The sequence below is a fragment of the Arachis hypogaea genome, chromosome 13 (assembly GCF_003086295.3).
Source record: "Arachis hypogaea cultivar Tifrunner chromosome 13, arahy.Tifrunner.gnm2.J5K5, whole genome shotgun sequence".
Classification (NCBI taxonomy): Eukaryota; Viridiplantae; Streptophyta; class Magnoliopsida; order Fabales; family Fabaceae; genus Arachis; species Arachis hypogaea.
This window is the reverse complement of record NC_092048.1, coordinates 125,602,829-125,612,666: the sequence shown is the minus strand read 5'-3', so window position 1 is coordinate 125,612,666 and position 9,838 is coordinate 125,602,829. Positions and strand designations below refer to the sequence as shown.

General features: G+C 39.9%; 2 long non-coding RNA genes across 2 annotated transcripts; both read left to right on the top strand.

The window, feature by feature from the left end:
* The first annotated feature begins 623 nt into the window (after positions 1-623).
* On the top strand, positions 624-1,646 carry LOC112736018 (uncharacterized). Its single transcript, XR_003168687.3, has 4 exons — positions 624-915; positions 988-1,079; positions 1,159-1,221; positions 1,334-1,646. It is a non-coding gene; the product is annotated as an uncharacterized lncRNA (long non-coding RNA).
* Positions 1,647-8,240: 6,594 nt separating this feature from the next.
* On the top strand, positions 8,241-9,263 carry LOC112736017 (uncharacterized). The gene is made up of 4 exons (XR_003168685.3): positions 8,241-8,532; positions 8,605-8,696; positions 8,776-8,838; positions 8,951-9,263. It is a non-coding gene; the product is annotated as an uncharacterized lncRNA (long non-coding RNA).
* The last annotated feature ends 575 nt before the right edge of the window (positions 9,264-9,838 follow it).

Here is a 9,838-nt window from a genome sequence, read left to right as displayed (position 1 = left end):
TAATTTATGAAATTGATGAGCAAATAGTATTTTTATACATTATTATTAATGGATTAGAATTTATTTCTAATTACTATAATATCCCTATTTTTATTTGAAATTACTAAAATGTCCCTAACCCTAATTTTTCAAAATAAGAAAACCCTAACCCAGTAACCCGTTACCATGACCCGGTTCCCTTATCTCCATACACAGCAACAGCAGCAGATCTTCTCCCCTTTCCCCAATAGAACGCAACACCCATGGTTTCCCCCTTCTCCATAAATAAAGAAACAGAAAACACAGAAAGGGGAGATCGGAGGGGAACGCAGAGGGAAGCAGGGGAGGAAGAGAGACACGGCTAGCAACGGTGGGCATCGCCGTCGCCGCCGAGTTGCCAGCCGCCGCCGCCATGGCACACCGAAGGAAGAACGGGAGTGAGGGAGCTTAGCCGCGGGAAGGGAGGCGCGGGTCTGACTCGTCCCCGCAGATCCGCCCGTTCCGACCCGTCACCGTCGCGAGGAGGAGAAGTCCCTGTCGCCGTTCCGTTAACGCTGCCATCACCACCGTCCTGTCTGTGGGGCTTGAGCTCGCGTCGCCGCATTGATTTTCGGCGCCACCGCAGATGAGACTGGAGCAGACACCACCACAGACGAAGAAGAAAGGGGCGCGCGCGGAAGAGGTGAAGCTGTCGCTGTCACCGTCGCGGGTGGGATCGTCGCCGTGCCTGGTTCCCGTTGCGGCTGGACTTCGACCGCCGCCGTTCCTGTTGCCGCCAAGCATAGGTTAGCACTGCCAGAGCTCCTGCCACCATGGGGACCGTGAAAGGAGGAAGGAGAAGTTGTTTCCGTTACAGCCACTCCCGGAGGAGAAGTCAACCGCGCCGCCGCGCCTAGCTGCCGGAAACGCCATTGCTGTCGCTAGACGGCTTTGTCGGTAAGGATTTTTAAGCTGGTTCTCCTTTCTGTTGAGCTTCTGGGAACTTCATTGTCGCTGCATGTTGTTCAGGTCCCTGCTGCCGCTTGAGGTGGCTGCCGGGCTGCAGCCGAACCGGTTCGGAGACCGTCGCTATTCGGTTCAGCCATTCTCCCTCGGTCTTGGTAAGCGTTTTGGTTCGAGGAGCCTTTTGTCGCTGTTCTGATAATTTCGGCTGAGGCGTTGTAGCGTTATTTGTCACAGGGTTGTATATCGATGCTTGCGCGTCGTGCTCGGTGTTCGCGGCTGCTTCGTTTCGCTAACTCAGTAAGTAATTTATGTTTCGAAAAGCCTCGCGTTAGTATTCGGTTGTGTTTGGTTAATGAATATGAGTTTTGGTAACGTGGGGTCATTCCTGATTGTTATATGCTGCAATTAGTGTTGCTATGGTTACCGCGGGAGTATCTTAGAGCCGAGGTTGCGGTTGTTGGTGATCCCGGTTTAAGAGAGGAGGTTCCTGTGAAGCGTTTGGGTTATGGAATTGCGTTCTAAGGTAGGGGCGCTTTCCGAAAACTACAGTTTATTATTGGAATTATTACATATGGATACTGATGTGAGATATGGTGTAATTAGTGATTGTATCTGCCTTATGTATTATTTGATTGACTCGAATGATTATGGATGTTGGCTTGGCTGAATTGTTGTGTGGCTTGTGAAATGTAATGTTTGAAGTTGATTCTTTAAATATTTGAAATGAGTTTAATCCGTTGAGGATTGGTTTGAATTGAGTCAATTATTTTGATGATGTGAAAGATAGAATGCTCTTGAAATTCAGCCTGGGTTGCTTTAATTGCTCTGGTTTTGATAAATGATTTATTGCTGAACCGATTCTTTAAAGCTTTACAAATGAGTTAAATCGGTTGATATTGAGTTGATTTTTGAAATGGTTTCCTAGAGGTATGCCATTGAGGCGACTGTTGGATTTAGCTTGTTTTGAATTGATTTCTGGTTTTGAGCTGTTGAAAAGGAATGAGAAACGGTTTAGTTGGGACCCGAACCGGGTGGCAAAAGTCCAAGTTTTAGGGGAGGTGCTGCCGAAATTTCTACAAAATCCTACTCTTGTTTGTAAAGTTATTTAAAAAGGGTTGGATTTGAGAAATTGTATTAATTGATTTATTAAGAGAATATTTATGTTTTCAAGCTTAATCTATTTAATGAACTTTATGCGTTGAGTTCAGCTTATTTAGAAACGAACTATTTGTACAGTTTGAATCACTGAAGGAAAGAATGATGCTCTAATATTGATTTCAATATAAAAAGGAGCTTTTAGTGATTTTAAAGGAATTTAGACTTTTGATAGTAATCAAGTTTGAGGCATTTTGGAAGAGTTAGAAAAATGGGTTCCAAAAAGAAACCTGAAAGTGGTTTGATTCAAATGAACCGGTTCCGTTTCAAATGAGTTGATTTTTGGACCGAGTTGGAACTTGTGATTTTGTATGATCGGTTTCATAATAAATTCAGTTTTATTTACTTGAACCGGGAATCTATGATTTTAAAGGTTTCAATGAATTTTAAGGAATTTATATAAGTTGACCTTCCCTAAAGACTTGGGACTCTGCCGAGGAACCTTGTTATAAAATCCCATTGTGGGATGGGCGATTTTGATTGTTCCCAAATTGAATCTTTAACTTCCCATGGTTTTGGAAGTCTTGGAATGAGGATGCTGAGAGCGGCTTTGTTTTAAAAAGGGAACTCACTTTGAGTAAATTTGGCTTATGAGCCTGAGATGATTTGAGAAACGAGATTTCTAAAGCCAAGGCTGAAAAGAGTTGAAACTTGATTTCAAAGTGAAATGAATTGAGAAAATGATTTATGGCTTAAATGCTGATTTCATAAATCTGATGATTTTGAATGGTGGAAGTGCTGTTTTATTATGAGCCGGAATGGCTATGTGTGATTATGAATATTGACTGGTTTTGGATTGAACCGTGAGCCGGAATGGCTGTGTGTGATTATCAATATTGATTGGTTCTGGATTGAACCGTGAGCCGGAATGGCTGTGTATGATATGAATATTGGCTGGTTCTGGAATGAATCGTGAGCCGGATGGCTGAGATGGATGTTGATCCATGGATGAGATTGATTGCATGTTTATGCTGAATCATTGATAAATGTGAATGTTGCACTTCCACTATCTGAGATACGAGTTTCCCTGGGTAGTAGCAGTGGCTAGCCACCACGTGCTCCAGGTTGAGACTTGATACTCTGTTGACCCTATGTCGTAAGTGTGGCCGGGCACTGTGAAAGCCCCGGATGAGCTCGCCCCCATAAATATTCACCAGTGACGGTGATGGATAAATATTCACCAGTGACGGTGATGGATAAATATTCACCAGTGAGGGTGATGGATATGGATCATGATTATGATCAAGTTTATGATGAGTATAACTCGAGTTGGGGATGCACGACAGAGGGACAGTCCAATGGTTAGCTACCAGGACTTGTCGGGTTGGCTCTATAACCGACAGATGATATCATCAGCCACTAGGGACAGGCATGCATCATATGCATTTGTGTGACATTGGTTGGGTGTGCATATTATACTTGGTTTGCCTATGTGATTAATTGCTAACTGTTCTACTTGTAATAACTGTTTGTTTGTGCTTGAACTTCCTATCTGTGTTTGCATCTGGGACTCTGTTGGATTGAGGTGATTGGTTGTTGGTTGGATTGTTTGGGCCTAGGGCCGTGGTTGGAAAGAGATGAACTGACGGTTGATTCCGGTTTGTGTTTCTGGTTTGGAATAAAATATGAAAGGCTATTTTGGTTTCGCTTAGATAAACCGCTTTGAAAGGCTTTTGAGTTTTTGAGAATTGAACGGTTCTTCTTTCTGAAAAGATTTCCGACTTTACTTTCATCGTAAACCGTTGTTTTTGAAAAGAGGCATAAGACGGTTATGAATCACTGGTGCGATTATCTTCATGTATCCTATTACAGTAATTCCCAAAAACCCTCTACTGAGAACCCTTTCGAGGATGATGTTCTCACCCCCCTACATTTTTCCCCTTTCAGGATATGAGCGCAGAAGTTACGAAGAGCTTATTTAATTGTTGTTGTGATGCTCTATATTGTTTTAGTTATGGTTTATTGTACCCTCGCCTTTATCTTGATATAATCTGTAAGAGGGATAGGAATTGTATTGGATTCTGTTTGTAATATTATTTATATATGTGTATGTATATATATGGATGTACTCTTTATGAGTTTTTGTAAGTTGTATGGTATTTATGGATGTACGTTATCGAACGAAAGTATCTTTGGGAGCGGTATTGCGGTTTAAAGTTTTAAACAGGCTCATATTTTAGTATTAAATAGTATAAGTGTCGTCGTAATGCCCGAGCTATCAGAGTTGCGCAGCCGGAAGCGTGGGCTTTGGTATTTAGGGTGTTACATTATGGTATCAGAGCAGTTCTTCCTGTAGAGCCTGAGGAATGGATTGACTATGCTTCAGTTGCATACTCTGAGCGTTTGTCATGTATTAGGTCTTGTCGAATGACGAGAATTAGAGCTTTATGCACATGACGGTCTATTGATTAACGCTGTTAGTCTTGCATTGCATAATTCCTGATATTAAGTTTGGCCGGCTTAATACTAGTGAATTATGTATATGAAAGCACTGATGGGTTATCATAGATGATATACGAGTTTTGAGTAAAGCGAATCGCGGGTTTTGGGAACGTTAGAAACTATTTCTCGAGGCTATTCAGTTGTGTGTCTTGAATTCTGTTCAAGTCGATATGTTCTTTCGTATCCTAACTTGAAGTTCTTGGTTGTTAATCCTTTTGAAAAGTAGTTTGATTTTTCAACTTTATTCCTCTATTCATATCCATTCTTGTTTGATCTTAATTGCATAGGCTTGTTTGGAATCCTTGTTGCATCTATCTTCCTCTGTTTGAGTTCTTCTTGATTCACGTGTTCCTTGATGTAGCCCTGAACTTGTCTTAATGTGCTGTGACTTTTAACTCCGGGTTCCGAGTTCATTCTTTGAGAAATTGTTGATTCAGTTTTTCTCTTACTTGACAGTGATCACAGCCAATTTTGAGATTTTATAAATTGCTGTTGATTAGATATATGCTTTTCTATATATGAGACTTTGAAATTATTTATACAGTTTAACAACTATTTCTTTCTAATACTTTGCCTGTACTTTTACTGGTTTACGCAATTGTACTTATTTTAAAAGTAAATTTTGACCTTCTAGTAATTTTACTATAGTTCCAATGGACATCTTTATTTGATTGTGTATTTGGATATTTTCTGAAATACTGGAAAGAAAGAATTTTTCGCTTTCATTCCGGTTGAGTTTCGTTTGATAAGCTTTACTTAACTTATTTTGAATTGAGTTTGGTTTAGCATACTACATAGTTTATGCCATTGTTGTTCTTTTGAAAATGTTGGATTCATAGCTTCTTCTTATGAACGGACTGGTTCCTTCTTAAGCTTTTCACCTCTATGAATGTCATACGTGATTCTGTTTTTTTAACTAATCTTTTACATCTTGTGAACATTACCATTGATCTTGGTTTGTCCCCTCTTGTGAATCTCATCCTTATGTGGGTCAGTTTGATTCGTTTCAGGATAGTACATTGTTTATTCTCCCATTATCTCTACAAGAGTTTTTAGTTAAAGATTTATCATTGAAGAATTACAAATGATTGAGTTGTCTTTTCTATGACTTTTGTATTCTTTTGGATCAATTTAAAACTTGTTTGATATTTCATGCTTAGTGGATCTTGTTTGAACTACTCTAATTTAAGATCCTTTCTTGCAAGGCTTGACTCCTTTTTAGTACATTTTAAACTTCTTGAATGTTCTTCTGCGATGGAGATTTCAAGAACACTTTTGGAGTATTGTTTTGGACTTTTTAAAGAAGTTTTGAATTCTCTTGTAAGAAGTTTTAAACGGAATTTATTTTCTGTTTCTTGATTTAGATTGAAACCATTGTTCAATATTGATGAAGTTAATTTAAAAATCGGCATGCGCTATTTTAAATGAGGTTTTGGAAAGTTTCCTTGTTTAGTGGAAACCGGTTTGTTTGTAACGCACCACTTATTTCCTTACCAGATTGTAAGCAAACTTTTATCTCGGAGTTTCTTTTCTAAAAAGAGTTTAACTTCCTCTTTCGTACTTGCTATAAATGTTATACAGGCTTGTTTGAATATGAAATTTTGAGAATTTCGAACAAGCATCTGATTATTTCCGAGTTTTTATGAACTGCTTTTGGTTAAGTTGTGCATTTAATTATCTTTCTAAAATATTTGAGGAAATATTTTGGCTCTTAGCCAAACTTGTGTGCATTTTGTTTTAAAACTCTACATAATCTACCTCAACGTGAAATTGATTTAGAGCAAAGCCACATTTATGCTTTTGTTACTCTCTTGAAGAATGTTTATTACTTGACTTTCTTATAAACTGCGAAGTGATTTTTCCGCAAGTTTTCGATTCTTTTATGAACAATGTATTTGGGAGTATTTTTAATCATGCTCTTAAGTTCTATGAGCTTTGCCTTGGGTTTGAGATATTCTCTTCTGTAAACCTCATACTTCTTCGACTCAGTTTGAATTTGTTCCAAACCAATGCGCTGATTTTCTTCCTATGGATCCTATTGAATTTTTTTTATCCAAGGGTTATCTTTGAAGTTGTCAATTGAATTGTGTTTAGAAAACTTCATTGCTTGAGCATCCTTGTTTATCTAGAATTGGATACACTCGCTCAAATCTATGAGTATTATTGTTGACATTTATCTCTCATTTCTAAATCTTGTATTCTTCTGAGTAGACTCGAGAATTGTTTTGGTATCACGTGCGACTTGTAGGCATAGTAACGCGATACGTTAGTTCTTTAAGATGTGATGTGTATACGGAAGTTGAATGCGGTAGGTGTGCAACGTATGAGTTGTGGGCATTTTGTTCCTTGCGAACGGGTTTGTGATTGTCAGGCTTGTGATCAAATTTGGGGTTTGTAAGGTGCTTGCTGGAATTGGAAAGTTGAAACCTTGAGGTTGATATAAGATTAGTGTGCGGATATTGAGCACATCGTTTTAACTCCATCCTGTTTTCTAGCCTTTGATGCCTTGCCCTACTATCACATGATTGACCTATGTTATCTTTTGCATTGAGCCTATCTTGTAACGTTTGCCTGGCAGTTACACTCCTACCTTTGCATCCTTGTGCTTATGATAATCAAAGTATTTGAAAATCGTATATATGATTATATTTTGAGATATTTTTGCTTCTTCTTTAAATGTGTTCAAGGGTGAACTGTTATGGAATTTCTTCCATTTTGTATCAATTTTCGAGGGTGAAAATTTTTATAAGGTGGGTAGAATGTAAGGCCCAGAATCTTTGAAAAGTCTTATTATGATCAAGTCTCAAATCCTACAATTATTTATAGCCTTAATTTCAGAGATTATTTTATTAAAGATAATTAAGGCAAGTTTTGATTTATTGGATTTGAGATAAGCTATGATTATTATCCAATTTTATAATTATTGGATTATTTTCTATATTTGAATTATAAAGTTGATAGTTATAAAATAATAAGTATTTTATAATGATTTGGATTGGATAAGTAATATTTTAGAATATTGATATTACTATTTTGGAAAATGAAGAAAATAAGTATATTATTTCTAATTATTTGGTGGGGACATTTTATTGAAAATAATTTATGAAATTGATGAGCAAATAGTATTTTTATACATTATTATTAATGGATTAGAATTTATTTCTAATTACTATAATATCCCTATTTTTATTTGAAATTACTAAAATGTCCCTAACCCTAATTTTTCAAAATAAGAAAACCCTAACCCAGTAACCCGTTACCATGACCCGGTTCCCTTATCTCCATACACAGCAACAGCAGCAGATCTTCTCCCCTTTCCCCAATAGAACGCAACACCCATGGTTTCCCCCTTCTCCATAAATAAAGAAACAGAAAACACAGAAAGGGGAGATCGGAGGGGAACGCAGAGGGAAGCAGGGGAGGAAGAGAGACACGGCTAGCAACGGTGGGCATCGCCGTCGCCGCCGAGTTGCCAGCCGCCGCCGCCATGGCACACCGAAGGAAGAACGGGAGTGAGGGAGCTTAGCCGCGGGAAGGGAGGCGCGGGTCTGACTCGTCCCCGCAGATCCGCCCGTTCCGACCCGTCACCGTCGCGAGGAGGAGAAGTCCCTGTCGCCGTTCCGTTAACGCTGCCATCACCACCGTCCTGTCTGTGGGGCTTGAGCTCGCGTCGCCGCATTGATTTTCGGCGCCACCGCAGATGAGACTGGAGCAGACACCACCACAGACGAAGAAGAAAGGGGCGCGCGCGGAAGAGGTGAAGCTGTCGCTGTCACCGTCGCGGGTGGGATCGTCGCCGTGCCTGGTTCCCGTTGCGGCTGGACTTCGACCGCCGCCGTTCCTGTTGCCGCCAAGCATAGGTTAGCACTGCCAGAGCTCCTGCCACCATGGGGACCGTGAAAGGAGGAAGGAGAAGTTGTTTCCGTTACAGCCACTCCCGGAGGAGAAGTCAACCGCGCCGCCGCGCCTAGCTGCCGGAAACGCCATTGCTGTCGCTAGACGGCTTTGTCGGTAAGGATTTTTAAGCTGGTTCTCCTTTCTGTTGAGCTTCTGGGAACTTCATTGTCGCTGCATGTTGTTCAGGTCCCTGCTGCCGCTTGAGGTGGCTGCCGGGCTGCAGCCGAACCGGTTCGGAGACCGTCGCTATTCGGTTCAGCCATTCTCCCTCGGTCTTGGTAAGCGTTTTGGTTCGAGGAGCCTTTTGTCGCTGTTCTGATAATTTCGGCTGAGGCGTTGTAGCGTTATTTGTCACAGGGTTGTATATCGATGCTTGCGCGTCGTGCTCGGTGTTCGCGGCTGCTTCGTTTCGCTAACTCAGTAAGTAATTTATGTTTCGAAAAGCCTCGCGTTAGTATTCGGTTGTGTTTGGTTAATGAATATGAGTTTTGGTAACGTGGGGTCATTCCTGATTGTTATATGCTGCAATTAGTGTTGCTATGGTTACCGCGGGAGTATCTTAGAGCCGAGGTTGCGGTTGTTGGTGATCCCGGTTTAAGAGAGGAGGTTCCTGTGAAGCGTTTGGGTTATGGAATTGCGTTCTAAGGTAGGGGCGCTTTCCGAAAACTACAGTTTATTATTGGAATTATTACATATGGATACTGATGTGAGATATGGTGTAATTAGTGATTGTATCTGCCTTATGTATTATTTGATTGACTCGAATGATTATGGATGTTGGCTTGGCTGAATTGTTGTGTGGCTTGTGAAATGTAATGTTTGAAGTTGATTCTTTAAATATTTGAAATGAGTTTAATCCGTTGAGGATTGGTTTGAATTGAGTCAATTATTTTGATGATGTGAAAGATAGAATGCTCTTGAAATTCAGCCTGGGTTGCTTTAATTGCTCTGGTTTTGATAAATGATTTATTGCTGAACCGATTCTTTAAAGCTTTACAAATGAGTTAAATCGGTTGATATTGAGTTGATTTTTGAAATGGTTTCCTAGAGGTATGCCATTGAGGCGACTGTTGGATTTAGCTTGTTTTGAATTGATTTCTGGTTTTGAGCTGTTGAAAAGGAATGAGAAACGGTTTAGTTGGGACCCGAACCGGGTGGCAAAAGTCCAAGTTTTAGGGGAGGTGCTGCCGAAATTTCTACAAAATCCTACTCTTGTTTGTAAAGTTATTTAAAAAGGGTTGGATTTGAGAAATTGTATTAATTGATTTATTAAGAGAATATTTATGTTTTCAAGCTTAATCTATTTAATGAACTTTATGCGTTGAGTTCAGCTTATTTAGAAACGAACTATTTGTACAGTTTGAATCACTGAAGGAAAGAATGATGCTCTAATATTGATTTCAATATAAAAAGGAGCTTT